This window comes from Neovison vison, chromosome 11, assembly GCF_020171115.1.
Source record: "Neovison vison isolate M4711 chromosome 11, ASM_NN_V1, whole genome shotgun sequence".
Lineage (NCBI taxonomy): Eukaryota > Metazoa > Chordata > Mammalia > Carnivora > Mustelidae > Neogale > Neogale vison.
The window spans coordinates 152006725-152026353 of NC_058101.1; the positions used below are offsets into that span (position 1 = coordinate 152006725).

The window sequence follows — 19629 nt, forward strand, 5'->3', positions numbered from 1 at the left end:
TTTTTTAAAGATTTTATTTATTTATTTGAGCGACAGTGTGTGTGAGAGAGAACGTGAGCGGGGTAAGGGGCAGAAGGAAAAGCAGTCTCCCCACTGAACAGGGAGCTGGATACAGGGCTTGATTCCTGGACCCCAAGATCATGACCTGAACCAACAGCATAAGATTATCTGACCAAGCCAGGCTCCCCTCTGTCTTTTTTCTTATTTGTAAAAGCTGTAATTTTAGTGAACATACAGCTGTATGCTGCTTTGAAAGCTCAAGATGACTCTATTTTCTTTCTCTATGTTGCATCACACTTCATTTTTATTGGCTGCCTAAGTAAATATACCATGGTGCGTTTAATCATTCCTTTACTGATGAACATTTAGAGTTGCTTCCAGTTGCTCTATTACAAACATGGCTGTGGTGATCACTTTAGTGCTTATGGCTTTTTCCATATTAGACTATTTCTTTAGAGGATTCCCAGAAGTGGCATTAACTAGGTCAAAAAATATGAGCATTTTATGGCTCCTGAAATATGCTGCCAAAATGCTTTCCAAAAAAGGCTGTACCTATTTACAATGTCATCAGTTATATATCAGAAGATCTGTTTCACTGCTTATTCCCATCAGAATTATGGTCAAAACCATCTAGAATCTATACTGAAATGAAGCTGAAATATTAGTAGTAGCTATCCTGAAGCAATTAAATGGCCCTACACAGGAAAAGTCAACTACTTGATACATGGCTTTCATTTTGAGAGGAGTTTGGAGAAATGATTCAAAAAAGCTGGGGGTTTGAAGTAAGACTGCTTGGACTCAAATCCTGAGTGAGCTCATTATTAATCGTGATGTGGGGAAAATCACTTCACTCTGCAAATACTGAGTTCCCCCATCTCTAAGATACCGTAATAGAAGCTACCCTCCTCAAGCTGGGAGGACTGAAAGCATGGAAACTGCCTGACCTGTAGTATGTGTTCACTGCTAGTTGTCACAGAACAATTAAAGGGCCGAAAAGGCCACCTATATTTGGGAGGGTCACCTAAATTTACAGCATTTTAGAGAAGAAATTCTATTCTATATTAGCATTCACTAATGTCTCAGACACTTGTGTATCCCACAGACTAGGTAAAGTGAGTGAGTAATTTTATAAATACTGTCTATTGCTAGTTTTCCCTCTAGGGAAGATACAGTCACTACCGAGCACAGAAATGAGTAATCTAGCTAATATAAGGTTTTAAAATCTTTTTCTAGCTTAATAAACACAGAGCAATGCTTTCCTGTTAGTTTTATTCCTAACTAGTAACAAAGCTGCAAATTTTTCTGTGTAAAGATTTACTATCAACATTTACTTGTCTCCCTGTTGATCTCCTTTTAATATGGAATAAATGGAATGTGGTTATGGAACATATATATATATACACATATATATGCTTATGGAACTTATATATATGTATGTGTGTGTGTATATATATATATAAGCATTTATTTTTTGATAAAATTTTTTTTCAGTTAAACATACTACATATTTTTCCCATTCTTCACTTTCATTAAAAAAATTGTGGGAAGTTTCAAACATACAAGTAAGCAAAATTAGTATAACAAATGCTCATGACTCAACATGGATGAGTTTAACAACTATCTATATTCTTTCTTTGCTGCTTTTCTTTTGATATTAACACATTTCAGAATAGCTATTACGGTGACAAACAACTGATCTCTGAAAATACTGTTTTCATAAATAGTCTTAAATTAATCTCTTATCCATAACTGGGACAAAAAGCCTAAGCCCATATTCCTCAATGCCCTAGCAAAATTCATGAAAGGTGACTCCTTTCACCTTTAAGTTATCCTTAGTTTGTAACTTATACCTCCAAGTCCTATAGCAGTTTATATTTTTGAAGCCTCTGTTTTGTCCATGGGGCTTGTTTTTTTATTTTTACTTCTAATGCTATAATGTTTATACTTTGCAATATTTTCAAGTAAGTTAGAATGACTAGACTTCAGTTCTAAAGACACATTTTCCCAAGGATGTCAATGGAGGCTACATTCAATCTATATGTTAATTTAGGGAATATTGCCATTAAAAAATATTTTTAAAAATATTTTTTATTTATTCATTTGAGAGAGAGAGACTGCATGGTGAGTGCGCGAGCTGGGGGAGGGGCAGCAGGAAAGGGAGAAGAAGTTGACTCCCTGCTGAGCAGGGAGCCCCATGTGGGGCTCAATCCCAGGACCCTGGGATCATGACCTGAGGTGAAGATAGATGCTTAACTGACTGAGCCACCCAGGTGCCTCTCCCATTTTCTTTCTTTTTTTTAAGATTTTATTTATTTATTTGACAGAGAGAGAGAAAGAGAGAGATCACAAGTAGGCAGATGGGGGAGGTGGGGAGGCGTGGAGAGCCAGATGAGGGGCTCAATCCCAGGACCCTGAGATCTTGACCTGAGCAGAAGGCAGAGGCTTAACCCACTGAGCCACCTGGCTGACCCATCTTTGCCATTTTTAATATGTAACAACATTTCTCTGAGCCAGGAGCAATGCAGCCACCCAGGCGCCCCAAGTATATTTTTGCTTTCTAATTTCTATTTAATTTTTGCTCTATTTTATTTTTCTGGGTTTTTTTATTTTTATTTTTTTAAAGATTTTATTTATTTATATGACAGACAGAGATCACAAGTAGGCTGAGAGGCAGGCAGAAAGAGAGAGGAGGAAGCAGGTTCCCCACTGAGCAGAAAGCCCCATATGGGGCTTGATCCCAGGACCCTGGGATCATGACCTGAGCCAAAGGCAGAGGCTTTAACCCACTGAGCCACCCAGGCGCCCCTTGTTCTGTTCTGTTAAACTGCTACATTTAAAAATTTCTGCAGTTGGGGGCACCTGGGTGGCTCAGTGGGTTAAAGCCTCTGCCTTCGGCTCGGGTCATGATCCCAGGGTCCTGGGACCCAGCCCTGCATTGGGCTCTCTGCTCGACAGGAAGCCTACTTCCCTTCCTCTCTCTCTCTCTCTGCCTCTCTACCTCCTTGTGATCTTTGTCTGTCAAATAAATAAATAAAATCTTAAAAAAAAAATTTCTGCAGTTGGATGTGTAGCAGATTAAAATACGTATTCAGGCTACAAACAGCCCTGTAAGTGATGCTCTGGATGTGTTTTACAAGTTTATATTGTGTTTTCAATGTATGCATTTCTAAATACTATGTAATTTCTGTTGTGATTTATTTTTTGAGTCACAAACTGCTTACAAGTGTGTTTGGTTTAATCTCAAAATATACAGGCAGTAATGATTATCTTTTGGTTACTGACTTCTAATTTTATTATGATCAGATAATGGAATTTGTATATTACTTCTTGGATCGTTATTTAAATTTGCTTTATGACTCTGTGCACTCTAAATAGTTGATTTTTTACAAATGATCCAATTATCAATGAAAATTGAAAAGACATAATCTAATTGTGTATACAGAATAGATTAACTTTATTACCTTACTTAAATCTCCCATACTCTTACTTGCTTGAGTCTTAGGAGAAAAAAACTTGTCAATTTATAATTTTGTCAAATGTTGTTTTATATATTTTGAAGCTTCACTACTAGGTAAATAAGAGTCAGTATTATTACCAGTATTTTTCCTTTGGTGAATCATTGTCTGACGCGGTATTTTAAGTGAAATTTCACACATACACAGTTAACAGTGAATCAAACAGTCTTATAAACTAAAAAATCTCATAGTCCCATTCTGAAAGCTAACTACTTTTGACTCTTCTAGTTACATCTGTATTTCTCAGTCATATGGTTATACTGTTATTGTTTGGTTTACTGAATTTTAGTTATTTATTGACTTTTTTCTATTATGGAAGCTATCCACAAGTTAATGAAGCTTTGTTAACTAAGATATGTACAAAAGTATTCCCTATCACAGTCAAAGAAATTCACGTGAAGGCAACTGCCATATTCCTTTGACTAGATAAAAGAAATTTCAAAGGAAAGGGAATTTAGTTTAACAGATTAATCAGTGCCCTGATTAAAGCATTGTGTCATGGTTTAATTCTCACTGCTTTGTTCTTACCTGATGCTATGTAAATGAAGGAAAGATACGTCTTAACATTAGTACTGTTGAGTCAATGATTTTATACTATTTTTCACAGTTAATGATTATTTGCCAACATTTTAACTGATCTTTGCTCACCAATCCTTTTTTTATACCCATTTCTTCCTTTTGGATTCAACTCCCTTCTTCCTGAATTACATCCCTTAGGTGATGGTGTTCAGAAGGTAAACTCTTAGTCATTACTGGTCTGGAAATTTCTTAATTTTAACTTTACTTCTCAACAGTGATGGAAGCAGAATTACAGGATAGCAAATTACTTCAGAACACTAAGGACATAAATATCCAACTTGTCTTCTGGCATCTATTTGCTAATGGGAAATCTGCTGCCAGTCTAACTGTTGTTCCATTACAGGTTGCAATTAAATTCTTTTCTTTGCCATTAATGTTCTGATCTTTCATTAAAATTTACATAGGTATAACTTTCTTTTTGATTTATGCTTCTAACATACAAGGACTTGTCTTTCAGAACTGTAAAAAAACTGCCAGCTATTATAATTTTGAATATTGTCTCTCCCATTCTTTCTAGTTTCTACTAATGAAATGCCTATTAAGTGTATGTTGTAATGTTTCATTTTACTCTCCATCTCTGTGACTAAATTATCCTTTCGTATTTTGCTTTTTGAGCTCTGTGAATTCTGGATACTTTCCTCAGCTCTACCTTACGGTTTGCTAGCTAGTTCTTTCTTCAGTAGTGTTCAGTAGTGTCAAATCTGCTATTTAAACCCTCTACTGAAATTTTCTTTTCAGTGTCTGTTTTTCATTTCTAGAAGTTCTCTTTTTAACTTTTTTTTTTTTTTGAAAGAGAGAGAGAGTGAGTGGGGATAGGGAAGGACAAAGGGAGAGGGAGAGAATCTTAAGTAGACTCTGTGATGAGCGTGAAGCCTGACATGGGGCTTAATCTCACAACCCTGAGATCATGACCTGAGCTGAAACCAAGAGTTAGATGCTTAAGTGACTGAGCCACCTTGGCATTCTTAGAGTTTCTCTTTGGGAAAAAAAAAAAAAAAAAAAGCATCTTGTGGGCATCTGCTGGTAGTGCATGCAACTCTTGTCTCGGGGTTGTGAGTTGAGTCTCACATTGAGCAGAGAAATTACTTAAAAATAAGTTTAATAAATAGCTCTTTAAAAGATAGCATTTTCTTCTTTTCATAGGTTTGATATCTCCATATATGTCTTTAATCACTTTAACATTAATTTTAGACTCTCCAGCAGGTTATACAATTTTCTGAAGTTCTTAGGAGTTCTTGTTATACCTGCTGAATCGCACAGTGGATTTCATTTGCTGTTGTTTTAAAATTTTGGAAGACCACCTTCAGTGGATCTATATCTATGTCTATATCTATGTAAATTCTATGCAGAAAGGGTTGGGCCAGGTCCCAAGAACTATCATCTTTAGATCAATTTTTATGTTGATTTCTCAGCTTGACTATAACTATATAAAGGAGCTTAATATAAATCAGAGTTTTAACACTCTCAAAGCATTGGCTCAAGCTCCTTGCAGAGCCAATCTTCCTTACTGACCTCTTGAACAAGTAAATGGTACTTTTCTAGCACTCCTTTCACTGAGGTACATAGCCCTTGAGGGTTTTGGATTACTGATTTTAAAATGTTTCTGAATATTAAATCTATTACTGAAAAGACTCATATCATGACCTCAGGGGTCAGCAATTCTAATATTTTTAAAAGCTGCTATGAAGGGGGCGCCTGGGTGGCTCCGTGGGTTAAAGCCTCTGCCTTTGGCTCAGGTCATTATCTCAGAGTCCTGGGATTGAGACCCGCATTGGGCTCTCTGCTCAGCTGGGAGCCTGCCTCCCCCCGCCCACCTCTCTGCCTACCTGTGATCTCTGTCTGTCAAATAAATAAATAAAATCTTAAAAAAAAAAAAAAAAAGCTGCTATGAAGACAAAATAATGACCAACCAACTTAACCTCACAGAAATCTTCAAAAGCAGTATGAATTGTTCATAAATTGTTCATAAAACAATGAAAACTCCATAAAACAAAACAAAAGATTTAGCAAATTAGTACATCTGTTAAACTTGGCAAAATGGTCATGGCAAACTGAATTATAGTGAATTGGCTCTGAGGAATAAAGCCATGGTCTTTTGCAGAAAGAACCATGGACTGAAATATCATATATATTCTCCTATTGCCTGGTTCTGTTTAAAAATAATTATAACATACACAGTTATTAAGATATGGTGTTTATGCAGTGTCAGGCACTCTGCAAAAACTTTACATTTAATTCCTTTAATCTTCCTAAGAATGTTATGAGGTAGGAGATGTATTCCTATCTTACAAATGAAGAAAATGAGACAGAGAGATTATGAAATTTGCACATGGTTCTAAAGCTGTAAGAGCTGTCCTAGGGTTGAATCCAGGACAGTGAGATCCAGAAAGAATACTCTTAACCACTATAGCATTCCATGCTACACAGAGAAAAAGGGATCGTCAGAGAGGATAAAAAAAATTTTTTTTTTTTATGTGCTCTAAAAGGCCCTACTTAGAATTGGTAAGAATGTAGTTTGAATTTATAATCTGGTAGTAAACAAAGAAAATTAGTTAGCTAGCTAATGTAAGATAAAGCAAAAGTCCCAAGTAAATTAAATTATTAAATTGGTCTATAGTCCATCATAGCAATAATTTTTTTGTTGCATTTTCTCTTGCATTAAAAAAAGTTATAGGATTTACTCACTGTAAAGTAGTTTTGTTGCTGAACTACCTTTAATTATCTTTAATGTAGCCTATAACCTCTAGGTTGAGTTAATGCCAAAAGCTCTTAAATATGTTTGGGAGAACTGCACAGCACCATAAAGGAACTGCTTTTTATAGCCAACAGTATTAAAGAAATAAGTTACAAATGGCAGCACCAATTTTTTCCTTCTTCTCCTTTGTCTAACTAACTCATGAAGATCTATGAGCAAAGAGAAAACAAGTTCCCTGCTAGTGGAATAAAGAAGTGACTTAGATTGTTTCTGATTCAAATACAACATTTAAAAAAAAAAAAAAACTTTTAGCCAATTGATTTTTGTGTAATGGTTTTGCTTCCTGGTACAACATCAGAAAACCTATTAGTATAATTCACACATAAATGGATATAGGAAAAAGCAAATCTCAAAAGATTCAGAAAATGTATTTGAAAAACACAATATTGATTCGAGGCAAAAATTCTTACCAAACTATAAATGGAAAGTACTTCTTTAATTTGATAAGAGGTTCCTAACCAAATCCTACATCACAGTTAACAATGAAGTATGTGAAACAATTTCCTTAAAGTCAAGAACAAAACAAGGATATTCACTATGACTGTTTAAACCTCACAGTATACCTGGAAATGCTATAGAATGCAATAAGGCAAGAAAACTAAAAGATAATTAGAAATGGAGAAATAAAAAGTGATTGTTCACAACTGATATAATTAGAAGACATTCTAAAAACAAACTATTACAGCTAATAAGGGCATTCCTCAAGGTTGCTGGATACAAAAACCAATGTACCAAAATTAACTGAGCTCTTATATGCCAGCAACAAACAATTACTAAGAGTAATGAGTTAAAAATTAGAATACCATTATATGGCAAAAAATTAAAAGCACCATCAAAGTAAAAAAGAAATGTAAAATGTTTATGAAAAAAATTAAAAATTCTAGTTAAAGATAATATTAACTGGAAAGGAAAATAAAATGTTGCAAAAAATAGCAATTTTCACTAACCTACTTTTTATAAAATTTAAGAATCATATGGAAGAGTCAAGGGCTACGATTACCTAGGAAAATATTAAAGAGAAATGACTGAGAAGAATTAAATTTTCTGACATTATAACTTACTGTAATGTAATCAACAGTGGATATTATATTGTGATAGCTAATGGACCAGTGAAATAGGAATAAATAGTCCAGAAAAGAGACACACACATACCTCGGGGCTTGACATATGATAAAAGTGGTATTTCCAATTTATGGTGCTGGGGAAGTTGGCAACCCATTTAAAAAAAAAAAAAAAAAAGGTTGGGACGCCTGGGTGGCTCAGTTGGTTGGACGACTGCCTTCGGCTCAGGGCGTGATCCTGGAGTCCCGGGATCGAGTCCCACATCAGGCTCCCAGCTCCATGGGGAGTCTGCTTCGCTCTCTGACCTTCTCCTCGCTCATGCTCTCTCTCACTGTCTCTCTCTCTCAAATGAATGAATAAAAAAAAAAAAAGGCTGCATCATACACAAAAATTAATTTCAAATGACTTAAATACTGAAGATATGAAGGCAAAACTTTAAAACTTTTATTGAAAAACAAAAAAAGGATAAATATTTTATTAGCCTGGGGTAGTGGAGAATTTCTTAAGAGACAAAAATGTACAAACCATAACAGAAAGATTAAGAAAACTGACTATAGTAGTTTAAAATAAAAAATCGTCAAAGGATACCATTAAAGAGTGCAAACGTAAGTCAGAGATTGGGAGAAATTATTTCCAACACGTGTTACTAAAAAAGCACTAGTATCATATTCGGTATTAAAAACTAATACCAATCAACAACAAAAAAGATTTTTTTTTTTTTTAACAAAAAAGATTTTAAAACTCAAAAGAAATGAGGAAACAAGAGTGGGCAATAAATGTAGATATAAAAAGCTCAAAATTACTAGAATCAGGGAAATGCAAAATAAGACAATAATGAGCAAACAGACTGATGATACTAAGTATTGAAGAGAGTACAGTAAAAATGGACTATAACTTGGTGTGACTGGAGAATAATTTGGCAATACCTAATAATACTAAATACTAAACTAACAAGCATGTTCAGGTATGATACACATCAACTTGAGGAAAGCAGTAACCTAGGAAGAGGGAGGAAAAGTGAAGGTTGGTGATCTTTGATTTAGATATAACTTATGTCTTTAAAAAGGGGATGGGAGGAGAAGAGATATGATCACAAAAAAGGCAAACTATAACATCTATTTAATATTAGTAACAAATAGTAAGGTGGGTTTTTTTTGTATTGTTATCAGACATTGGAATTATGTAACTATACCTTTCCTACTATTGTCGAAATCTGTAGTGCTATTTTCCTTATAAAGAAAAGTCTCATGGTACAAAAATAAAATTCAAGAGATCATAATGGATAAATATTTTAGTATTAGTAAACCGTTGCTAGATATATTTGTTAACTTTTAAGGAACTGTGCTGAATAGTGATAATGGTCCACAATTTTCATTTTGATATACGTGTCCTGATGTAAAAGTAAACAAGACTTAAATACTGCTGACATGGCAATGGAAATGGAATAAATGAGAATGCTACCTCGTGAGAAGGATGATTCAACAAGATATGGCCTTCGGCAGGGATAAGAAAGAAACAAGGATAACTTCCACATTTTTAGTCTAAAATTCTGAGATTACATTAGTACTGTCAGTGAACTCCTTGATGCTTTCCTAGTCTTACGAAGCTTGGCAAAACACTTCTCCAACAAGATTCAGCAAGGCTTTATAATTTTACAAGAAATTTTTCAAATGATGTTGATCATTATCTAACTACCAGGAATGTTATATTAACACGATAGCTATATTTATACAATATACATATTCATAAAAATGCACATTAATGCTGACACTTGAAAAGGAATTCTAAAAATAAAATTAGACCCTAGCTTAGGAAGAAACAGCAACTGGAAATTTCACTGTATGAATTACCTTCACTAACAATACAAATTACTGACAAATATTTTCTATCCAGTATTTAATTAGTTCTTTCCCAACAACTAAATAAAGTCAGTAGTACTGATACCAACTCAATTGTTAAGGCCCAAGATCACACAGTTAATAAAAGACTGAATTTACACTCAAACCAGCACAAGTTCTTAATGCCTTCTCTTCAATCATCCACCAATATACTAGAAGGAAACCTATGATTTATGATCACAAAAAGCTTTGCGCAGTGGCAGTATCGTAGCCAATGAGGTTTATCCGAGGCGCGATTATTGCTATGATAAGAGCACAAGATTTAATATAGATAGGATAGTTGGATAGGAAAAAAAAAAAAACCAACTAAGGCTCTCAGAAGTAAGAGTAACTGTAGTTTTTTGTAGTCATCTTTTCTAATTCTCTATCAATACTGTTTTCCTGTTGTACCACTAAACCCTGCTAGATTAATTCTAAAGCAGAGAGCTTGGGATAGACAAAGAAGGGAAAACATTTAACTAGTTGATTAAGCTAATGACACTGTCATTTCTATATCCCTGAGAAGTTGTACCCTGGTATATTTTAATTTTAACATTTTTAAAATGTGGCATTTCCTAATGACAAAATTTACAAATTTTTTAAAAATTTAATTCTTTTTCTCAGTTTTCTGTTCATCATACTCTTAGCTTCCATAAAAATCATAACATGGGTTAAAGTGGCCTTTGAACTTGAAATGGGTTATAGAACTAAATGCAAGAGTTAAAACAATAAAACCTCTGAAAGTACATGCAATAGAAATACAATGCATGCCACATACATAATTTTTAATTTTCTAGGAACTACATTAAAACAGTAAAAGGAACAGGTGAAATTAATTTTAGTAATATATTTCATTAACCCAAGTACTCTGAATTTTCATTTTACTATATAATTGATATAAAAATATTAATGAGATTTTTCCATTATATCATGGTACTAAGGCTTCAAAACCTTGTATGGATGCTATACTTGCAGAATATTTCAATTCAGATGTTAAATTTTCATCTGAAATACATCATATGCATTTAGATTGCATAACACTTAGTTAAAAAAGCAGATCCACATACCCAAGTTCTTCCAAACACATTAAAAATTTTCTCAATAACTGAATCAAGTATCAACTTTTAAAGTTTAATTAAAATAAAATACCATTTGGGGCACTGGATGGCTCAGTCAGTTACGTGTCCGACTCTGATTCCAGCTCAGGTCACGGTCTCAGGGTCCTGAGATGGAGCCCTGCTATGGGCTCTGTGCTCAGTAGAGAGGATGCTTGAGATTCTCTCTCATCCTTTCTCTGCCCCTTCCCTGGCTCCTGTGCCTGCACGCTCTCTCAACAAAAATCAGAATCTTCAAAATAAAATAAAATGGGATTTAAAATTCAGTTCTTGGGGCACCTGGGTGGTTCAGTCGGTTAAGCATCTGCCTTGGGCTCAGGTCACGATCCCAGAGTCCTGGGATCGAGCCCTGCATTGGGCTCCCTGTTCAGTGGGGATTCTGCTTCTCCTTCTGTCCCTTCCCCGTTCTCTCTCTCTCAAATAAATAAATAAAATCTTGAAAAAAAATTAAATTCACTTCCTTAGTCACACTAGTAACACTGTGTTCAAAATCCATATGCACAAAATACATACATACATAGATACATAACAAAAAGCTATATGCAGCTGGTGGATACTGTTCCAGACAGGGCAAATCTAGAAAAACAGAGGAAAATCTCTGTGCTTTAAGTTAGGCAAAAATTTCTTAGATTAGACAAACCGTTCTTCAAAAGATATCCTTCAGAAAATGGAAGAAAACTCAGCCTGGTAGAATATATTTGCAAAACACGTATCTCATAAAGAACTAGAAGGTAGAATTCTTACAACTTCAAATATACTCAAGTGAAAAGATGCTAAACATTAGTCCTTAGAGAAATACAAATTAAAACCACAATAGGATACCACTATACTCTTAGTAGAAGAGTCAAAATTCAAGACTGACAAGTGCTGGCAAGGATGCGGAGAAATTAGAAATCTCATATATTATGAGGATAATGCTTCTCAGAGTCATCCTCTTTGTTGCTACCAGTAGCTCATTCCTTTCATTGCTAAGTATTCCAATGCACAGAGCTACCAGAATTTGCTTATCCATTCACAAACTGACAGACATTTGGGTTGTTGTTCCAGTTTTTGCTGAATATGAAAAAGCAGTTATAGACATTCAATATAGGTTTTTGTAGGAGGTATGATTTCAATCCTCTTCAGTAAATAGTTAGGAGTGACATTACTGGGCTACATATGTTTAATTTTATAAGAAACTGCCGAACTGTTTTCCAGAGCAGAAATTTATTTTTAGCTTAAAAAAAATTAGAGTTAGATTTTATTGCTGGGCTGTGTACCACAGTATCCAATATAAAGCATTAGTTCTAGGCATAAAGTATTAGTTCTAACTGCCTCAATTTATTAGTCCAAACAAATCCCTAAATTCTTTGGGTCTCAAATTTCTTCACCTGGCAAATGAGGAAACTTAACTAGATTATTTCTAACCTCTCTCTCTCTCTCTTTTTAAAGATTTTATTTACTTATTTGATAGAGACAGAGAGTACAAGTAGGCAGAGCGGCAGACAAAGGGAGAGGGAGAAGCAGGGAGCCTGATGCGGAGTTCCATCCCAGGACCCTGGGATCATGACCCAAGCTGAAGGCAGTGCTTAACTGACTGAGCCACCTAGGCACTCCTCTAACCTCTCTCTTAACACAAAAATGTTGCTTCTCATTATTCCATCATTTCACGGGGTTGACCAAATCTCTTTGGTCTTTTGTATAACCTTTCACTGAGATGTGAAAGGTCAAATAAATAAATAAATAAATAATCTTGAAAAAAATTAACATAGAGTGTATTATTAGTTTCAGAGGTAGAGTTCAGAGATTCATCAGTTGTATGTGTTCTTTACAAATGATTTTCTGAAAATGTAAGACATTATATGATTTATAAGCTGGAAGGAAATCTAAGATCATCTAGTCCAAATATCTCTTTTAAAAATAAAAAACTTAGCCCTTACAGGGCTTATGAACTTTTCTCTGTACCAACACCCCTGAGTACACAGACATGCATAGCGTACTCTATTGAGAAACTCTGCCTTAAACCACACCATCCTGAGTTAAACTGGCTTCCACTGAGCCACATTTGCCTAATTTGGAACTATCACCCCTGCTAAGAATTTTGGGCCAGGCCCTCCAACACTCAGAGACTTCTATAAATACATCTCAATTCTATGTGGTAATCTTTCACTTTCTCTCACTTTATATCTTGATTTTATCTTGCAGGAGAGCTGTTAAATGTGCCAATCATACTCACTGTCAAGCTGACTACACAGCTGGATGGAGGGATAATTTTCCATTTGAGCAGAGTATCTGCAGCATGCATGGTGAACACAGTGAAGCCACTTTCTGGCTGGAGAGTGGCCAGATAACACTCAGTTGGGTAACTGACACTTATGGCTGCTCCTTCATGCTTATCCTCTTCCCTGACTTGGCTCTCCATGCAAATGAGTAAAGAAGCAAAGAGTGGTCATAAAAAAGCAAATAGCCCAACATAAGTTCAGAAAGGGTGGGAATGTTGGCAGTAAATATTAAAGATGGGCGACAGAAAATAGGTAGGGGTTGGCTTGGGAACAAACATCACCGGCTGTCTGGAACCAGAACTTTAAATATGTTAAAAAGTAATTAGAGCTGATGGAAAAAAAGTTCACAGAACTATGCATATGACCTCATTTATGTAGATCTATATATATGTAATTAAAAAAAAAAAAAAAAAGACTGAAAGCACATAACACGCTGGTAAAAGTGGTTACTGAAGGGGAGAGGGTGGTTGACCATACTGCAACTTTCACTTTTGACTTTAGATACTCTTGTTTTTTTTTGTTTTGTTTTTTTTTTTTAAAGATTTTATTTACTTATTTGACTGAGGGTGGGAGAAAGAGACAGAGAGAGAACATAAGCAGGAGGAGCAGCAGAGGTAGAGGGAGAAGCAGGGTCCCCGCCAAGCAGGGAACCCGAGGTAGGGCTTGATCCCAGAACCCCAGAATCATGACCTGAGCCAAAGGTAGATGCTTAACCAACTAAGCCACCCAGGCACTCCTCTTGTGTTCTTTTTAAAACCAGAGTTTGACCAGTTTTTTTTTTTTTTTTGATCAGACTTTTTTTTTCTTTTGGAATACAGAGTAATTACCATAGAAGTTTCTATTTGCAACAAAGTTTTTTGTTTAATTAACATATAATATAGGGGCGCCTGGGTGGCTCAGTAGGTTAAGCCTCTGTCTTCCGCTCAGGTCATGATCTCAGGGTCCTGGGATGGAGCCCTGCATCGGGCTCTCTGCTCAGCAGGGAGCCTGCTTTCCCTTCTCTTTCTGCCTGCCTCTCTGCCTATTTGTGATCTCTCTCTCTCTGTCAAATAAATAAATAAATAAATAATCTTGAAAAAAATTAACATAGACTGTATTATTAGTTTCAGAGGTAGAGTTTAGAGATTCATCAGTTGTATGTAACACTCAGTGCTCATGACATCACTTGCCCTCCTTAATGCAACAGAGTTTTAGAAGAGGTTGAGAGCAAAGGGATAACAGCATTTGGAGGAAAGGAAATAAGGAATATAGGAGGCGAAATAAGGGGAGAAATAGCTAAGGATAATAATAAATTAAAATAATAAGTACTACTCTAACCTAATCTTTCAAAGATTCATTTATTTATTTAGAAGGGTGTGGGGGGAGAGGCAGAAGAGAGAGGAAGAGAGAATCTCAAATAGACTCCCTGTTTAGCTCCATGCGGGGCTCAATCCCAGGACTCGAGCCAAAACCAAGAGTTGGACACTCAGCCAACTGAGCCACCTAGGCACCTCTCTAACCTAATCTTTCATGAAAACCAACTATGTACATATCGACACTTCAGAGTAAAAACTGTGCTCCGCAACCACCAAAAATATATTGCATTAAAGATCATATATGACAGGCCTATGAGCTGGTTTCGTTCTACAGTGTTTGTTTTGTGACTGGTTTTCAGGTGTTTAATGAACACTATTAATCCAGTATGTCCTCTAAGAACAAAAGCAGCAAGAGTGATAAAAGTGCTAGTAAAAAGCAATATATGATTATGATGGATGAAGGTAAAGATATCTCTAAAAGGAGAAAGAGATACGGTAATGGTATTATTTACAGGATGAATTATGTAAAAGTAGAGGCAATTTAAGGGTAATGGAATTTATACCAATTGTTGAAAATCTGCAGCAATGACAATGAGCAAGAAAAAAGAAAAACGGTTATCAAAATGGTAAACTAGTAAGTGGCTAAGATCAGCATCAACAAGGAGACTTATTAGTTTAACATTAATTCAAGAGTAAGTTAGAGGAGTTCATTCTAGTCATATTAAAAAAGCTGTGCACTTTTTCTCCCCCTCAAATCACACATAATGAACTGGTCCAAGGTTCAATGCCCAGACAAATCTGGATGTCAGGATCAACTATTAAGGAGAGAGAACAGATACCAAGGCCACAAGGGAGTTTCCTGGGCATTTGTGTAGATAACTGGGAAGAGGTGTCACCTAACGGAATAGACTTTCTTTTCTTTTTCTTTTCCTCTTAATTTCTTTTTTTAAAGACTTATTTATCAAAGAGAGAATGGGGAGAGAGGGGGAGAGAATCTTTACACAGACTCCCTGCTGAACATGGAGCCCCATGCAGGGCTCTATCTCACAACCCTGGTTGTGAGAAACCAAGAGTCGAACTTCTAACTGAATGAGCCATCCAAGCACCCCTTGAACAGACTTTCAATGTCGACAAAACTGTTCTACTTAGGCAGAAGGTGCCAAAAATAATGCATATCAGCACAGAGAAGAATATTCCTAACTCAACCTTTACACGATTATGTTTCTGGGTGGATTAGGGAAAACCCCCTTTCAATCACTTCAGATTTTCAAGGAAATGGATTTACAAACTGCTTTTTATTAAGTGAAGAAGTTTCTAAAAACAGCTACCATTTATTGAGCACTTCATGCTGAGTTCTTCTTGAGCATTTATGTGTGGACAAAAACCAGGCTATCAGCAATTAGTTTGGGGGTCTAGAAAAGGCTTTTCAACCAAAAAATTTCATACTAGTCACACAGTTAACATGTCAGGAGTCAGGGTAAAGGAAAGAGTTTTCTCTTGCCCGTACCACCTGGGTCCCTGGGAAAGAACAGAAGAGGCAGCTCTTTTATTAATTAATACTGATACTTGGGCGCCTGGGTGGCTCAGTGGGTTAAGCCGCTGCCTTTGGCTCAGGTCATGATCTCGGGGTCCTGGGATCGAGTTCCACATAGGGCTCTCTGCTCAGCAGGGAGCCTGCTTCCCTCTATCTCCCTCTCTGCCTGCCTCTCCGTCTGCTTGTGACCTCTCTCTGTCAAATAAATAAATAAAATCTTAAAAAAAAAATTAATACTGATACTACAAAAATGGTATCAGGGAGACCCCTATTTATCAGAGGAAATAATCTGATTTTGATTTTCAATTTGTTGTGGTTGATAAAACACATCTTTAAAAACTGTGTATTGAATCCCAGCAGAGAATTTCTAAAACTTTAGGGAAATATTTGATAATAATCCTGGTGTAGAAAGGGACTTTTAAGTGCCATCTTAAAGCCATGATCTGAAAAGAAAATCATGATAGATTTGTTTATTTATACTAAAAACTTTGGGGCGGTATGGCTGAACTACTCTAAAACAAGGCAAAAAAGATACACTGGCAAAAACCATTTATAAAACCAAGATGATGAACTGATGTCCTTAATACATAAAGAACTCTAATAACTAAATAAGAAAAAGACAAAGATGCCAACAGAAAAACAGGGGAAAACCACAAACAGGTACTTTTTAAAAAGGGCCCCTGAAAAATACCCAAATGACAAACACCAAAAAACAAATGCAACCTTCTACAAGAAATACAAACAATAGAAGTACAGATTAAAACTACACTGTAAGGTAATGGTCTGTCCAAACACTCACCTGAAGAAACTAATCATCAGGATGTGGGGAAAGGGAAACTCTGTTACTCCTGGTAGATGAAAATGAAAGAACTTCTGAAAAGCAATCTTGAGTCAAAATTTAAAATGTGCAAGTACAGTCCTTGACCTCACAATTCTACCTAAGGAATTTACTTACACCAAGCAAAAAACCAAAAAACCAGTTCAAAAAAAGTAAATAAAACTATGTTCTCTTCAGCATTATGCAGGACAGTTAGGGGATGGAAACCAAAATGTTCAAGAAGCAGAATAAAACCACAATAACGTAATACTATAAAAATACCCCACAAGAGCAATACAAATATTTAAAATGGAAAGGCTTGTGACTGAGACAGTTGTCTCATTATCTGTATCCCCCCTCTGTCCTTTTATAGAACTCCAAATGTCAGCTGGAATTATAGTCACCTGGAATAAAGACTATTTCCCAGTATCTCTTGCAACTAGATGTAGCAATTTAAGTCCTGGCCAAAAAGATAGCTCAAAGGATTGTATGCAAATCTGAGAAACTAACAAAGGGAAGGGGCATCCTTTCTTTGCTCCTTCCCCCTTCTGCCTGGCTGGAAAAAGGACCTGTTGGCCTTAGCTGGTAAAGTCTTACTGGATCACTAAGAGTCAGCCCCATATTGAAGGTGGTGGGGCAATAAGCCAGTAGGGAGAATTTGGGTCTCTAAGGATCATGGAACTGCCTGCCCTATCAGCCCTAGACTATTTAACCTCAAACTTCATTTACATAAGAGAGAAAACAAACATCAACTCTACTTAAACCATGGTTACTTTAGGCTTCCTAGCACTCAGTGGAATCTACTCCTAACAGATTTTTAACTTCAGAGTTACTGATATACAAGACATTGCATACATCCAGCAGAGCAGATTACATACCAAAACGTTAAACAGTAATTATTCTAGGTAGTGAGATGACAGGTGATTTTTCTTTCCTTCTTTATAGCTTCCAATTATATTCTGAAAAATTTTTTTGTGAGTATTATTGATTCTATAATATTTTTGAGAAAAGCATTTCAAAAATTCGAGTGAATTAAAGGAACAAGATTTAGCCCCTTTACAGAACTCTGATAGTTCAGTCAGATTGATTTCTTTTTTAAAAGAAACCATGTTGTGTTTGCCCGACAGTCTCCCACTGAATGGCAGCAGCTTGCCAAGCCCAGAAATAGGTTTTACCAGGCTGAATTTCTCAGGGTCCCTTCTAGAACCCTACAAAGAGATGGTAATCTCATAGGCAATCTGCCAGTCCTCTAGGAAGTTGCTCTTCATACACAGGTGACATAGGTTAGCCAACAAGTCAACAGTTGACATCCTTCAAAACGTTCAGGTCAACAACTTGTTGAATTAAAGCCAGACACAAACAAGAACATACATGGAAGTGTAATAGATAAAAATTGATCGAGCTATATGCACACTTGAAATTTATGCTACTTTAACTGTATGAAAATTACATGAAAAAAAAAATCTAAGGATGGTATCACACTTTCTAGTGATCTATCTATATTCAAGTTGACGATGTAACCAAGAATATTCTATGCATTTATCAGTTCTGCAGGAAAGGGACTGTCGCCCAGATTTTTCTAAATAAAGGTGAATGTCAAAGAATTCACTGTCTGTCTCTGTTCTTTCCTTTCTTCCCTTCTGGGTATTGTTCTTATACGGTACCTGTCAACTGGTCCCATGAATTGTCTGGACCCCTTTCATCTTCTGATCTATCTATGAGTTTGGTTATGGCTTATAAGGTCCTCATAAAGTGCTTAGATAAACCTTATCCTAAGTAGGGTAAATTCTGACTTTGCATTTGCTATGATGCATTTGCTAAACTCCCTAATGCTTCTTGTTCTGATTATTTTCAGTTTTCAAAATATTTTCTGTAACTGCAGGAATCATACTTTTTGATTTCACATTCCAAAGTTCTTTTTAAGTGTGTTAAATACAGTTCCTCCAACTCCTTTGTTCTAGATTTCCCAAGGGATAAATTTAAAGGCTCCAGGTGTTTAAACATTCTTACTTTAAAGTAAAGCTTTAAGGGTGCCTGGGTGGTTCAGCCAGTTGAGCGCCTGTCTTCCGCTCAGTTTGTTAGACCAGGGTCCTGGAATCAAGTCCTACAACCAGCTCCTTGCTCATTGGGGAACCTGCTTCTCCCTCTGCCTGCCGCTCCGCGGCGTTTGTGCGCTCGTGTGCTCTCTCTCTCTGACAAAGAAGTAAATAAAATCGTTTAAAAAAAATCTTAAAAAAGAAAAGTTAATCTTTAAATCTCCCAAACTCCCTTGAAATATATGTTTTTCAAATATCCTTATTTGCTACTGTCCAAACCACTGAGTCTCATATTCAGTCACCACTGTGGCTTCAATCTACCTTTCTAACTGTCATTCCTGACAACCCCCAGCAATTCTACCCTTGACCCCAGTGACAATGACACAAAACTCTGCCTCTGACATATTTGTCAGCCAACATACTTTTCAAAGCCAACTCAAATTTTACTTCTGTAGGAAACTCTGAATTTCTGGTTGGAAAACATCTTTCATAATCCTAAACTTATACACCCCACTTCTGCCTTTATCAGTCTATTGCTAAAACTGTATATGGTCAGTCACATACACATACAGAGCTTGTTAAATAGTCAGTTACTGATAATAGGTTCTGTATTATTTATCTTTAGTATGTCTTATGGCATCAAGAAGGTTTTGTATGACATAGGCATTTAATAACATTTGTTGGATCATACAGCCAAATAAAGGATTTTTGTTATTGTTATATATGTTATATATTGTTATATATGTTATCTGTTAATTTTAACTATCTCATAGCTGTTCATCA

At 35.9% G+C, this 19629-nt stretch overlaps 1 protein-coding gene and 1 pseudogene across 1 annotated transcript in view; one reads left to right on the forward strand and one right to left on the reverse strand.

Moving 5' to 3' along the window:
• INTS9 (integrator complex subunit 9) overlaps positions 1-19629 on the reverse strand; it is a 105269-nt gene that overhangs the window by 73628 nt on the left and 12012 nt on the right. The gene's annotated exons all lie outside the window — the stretch shown is intronic.
• LOC122890660 lies at positions 9995-10171 on the forward strand (annotated as a pseudogene).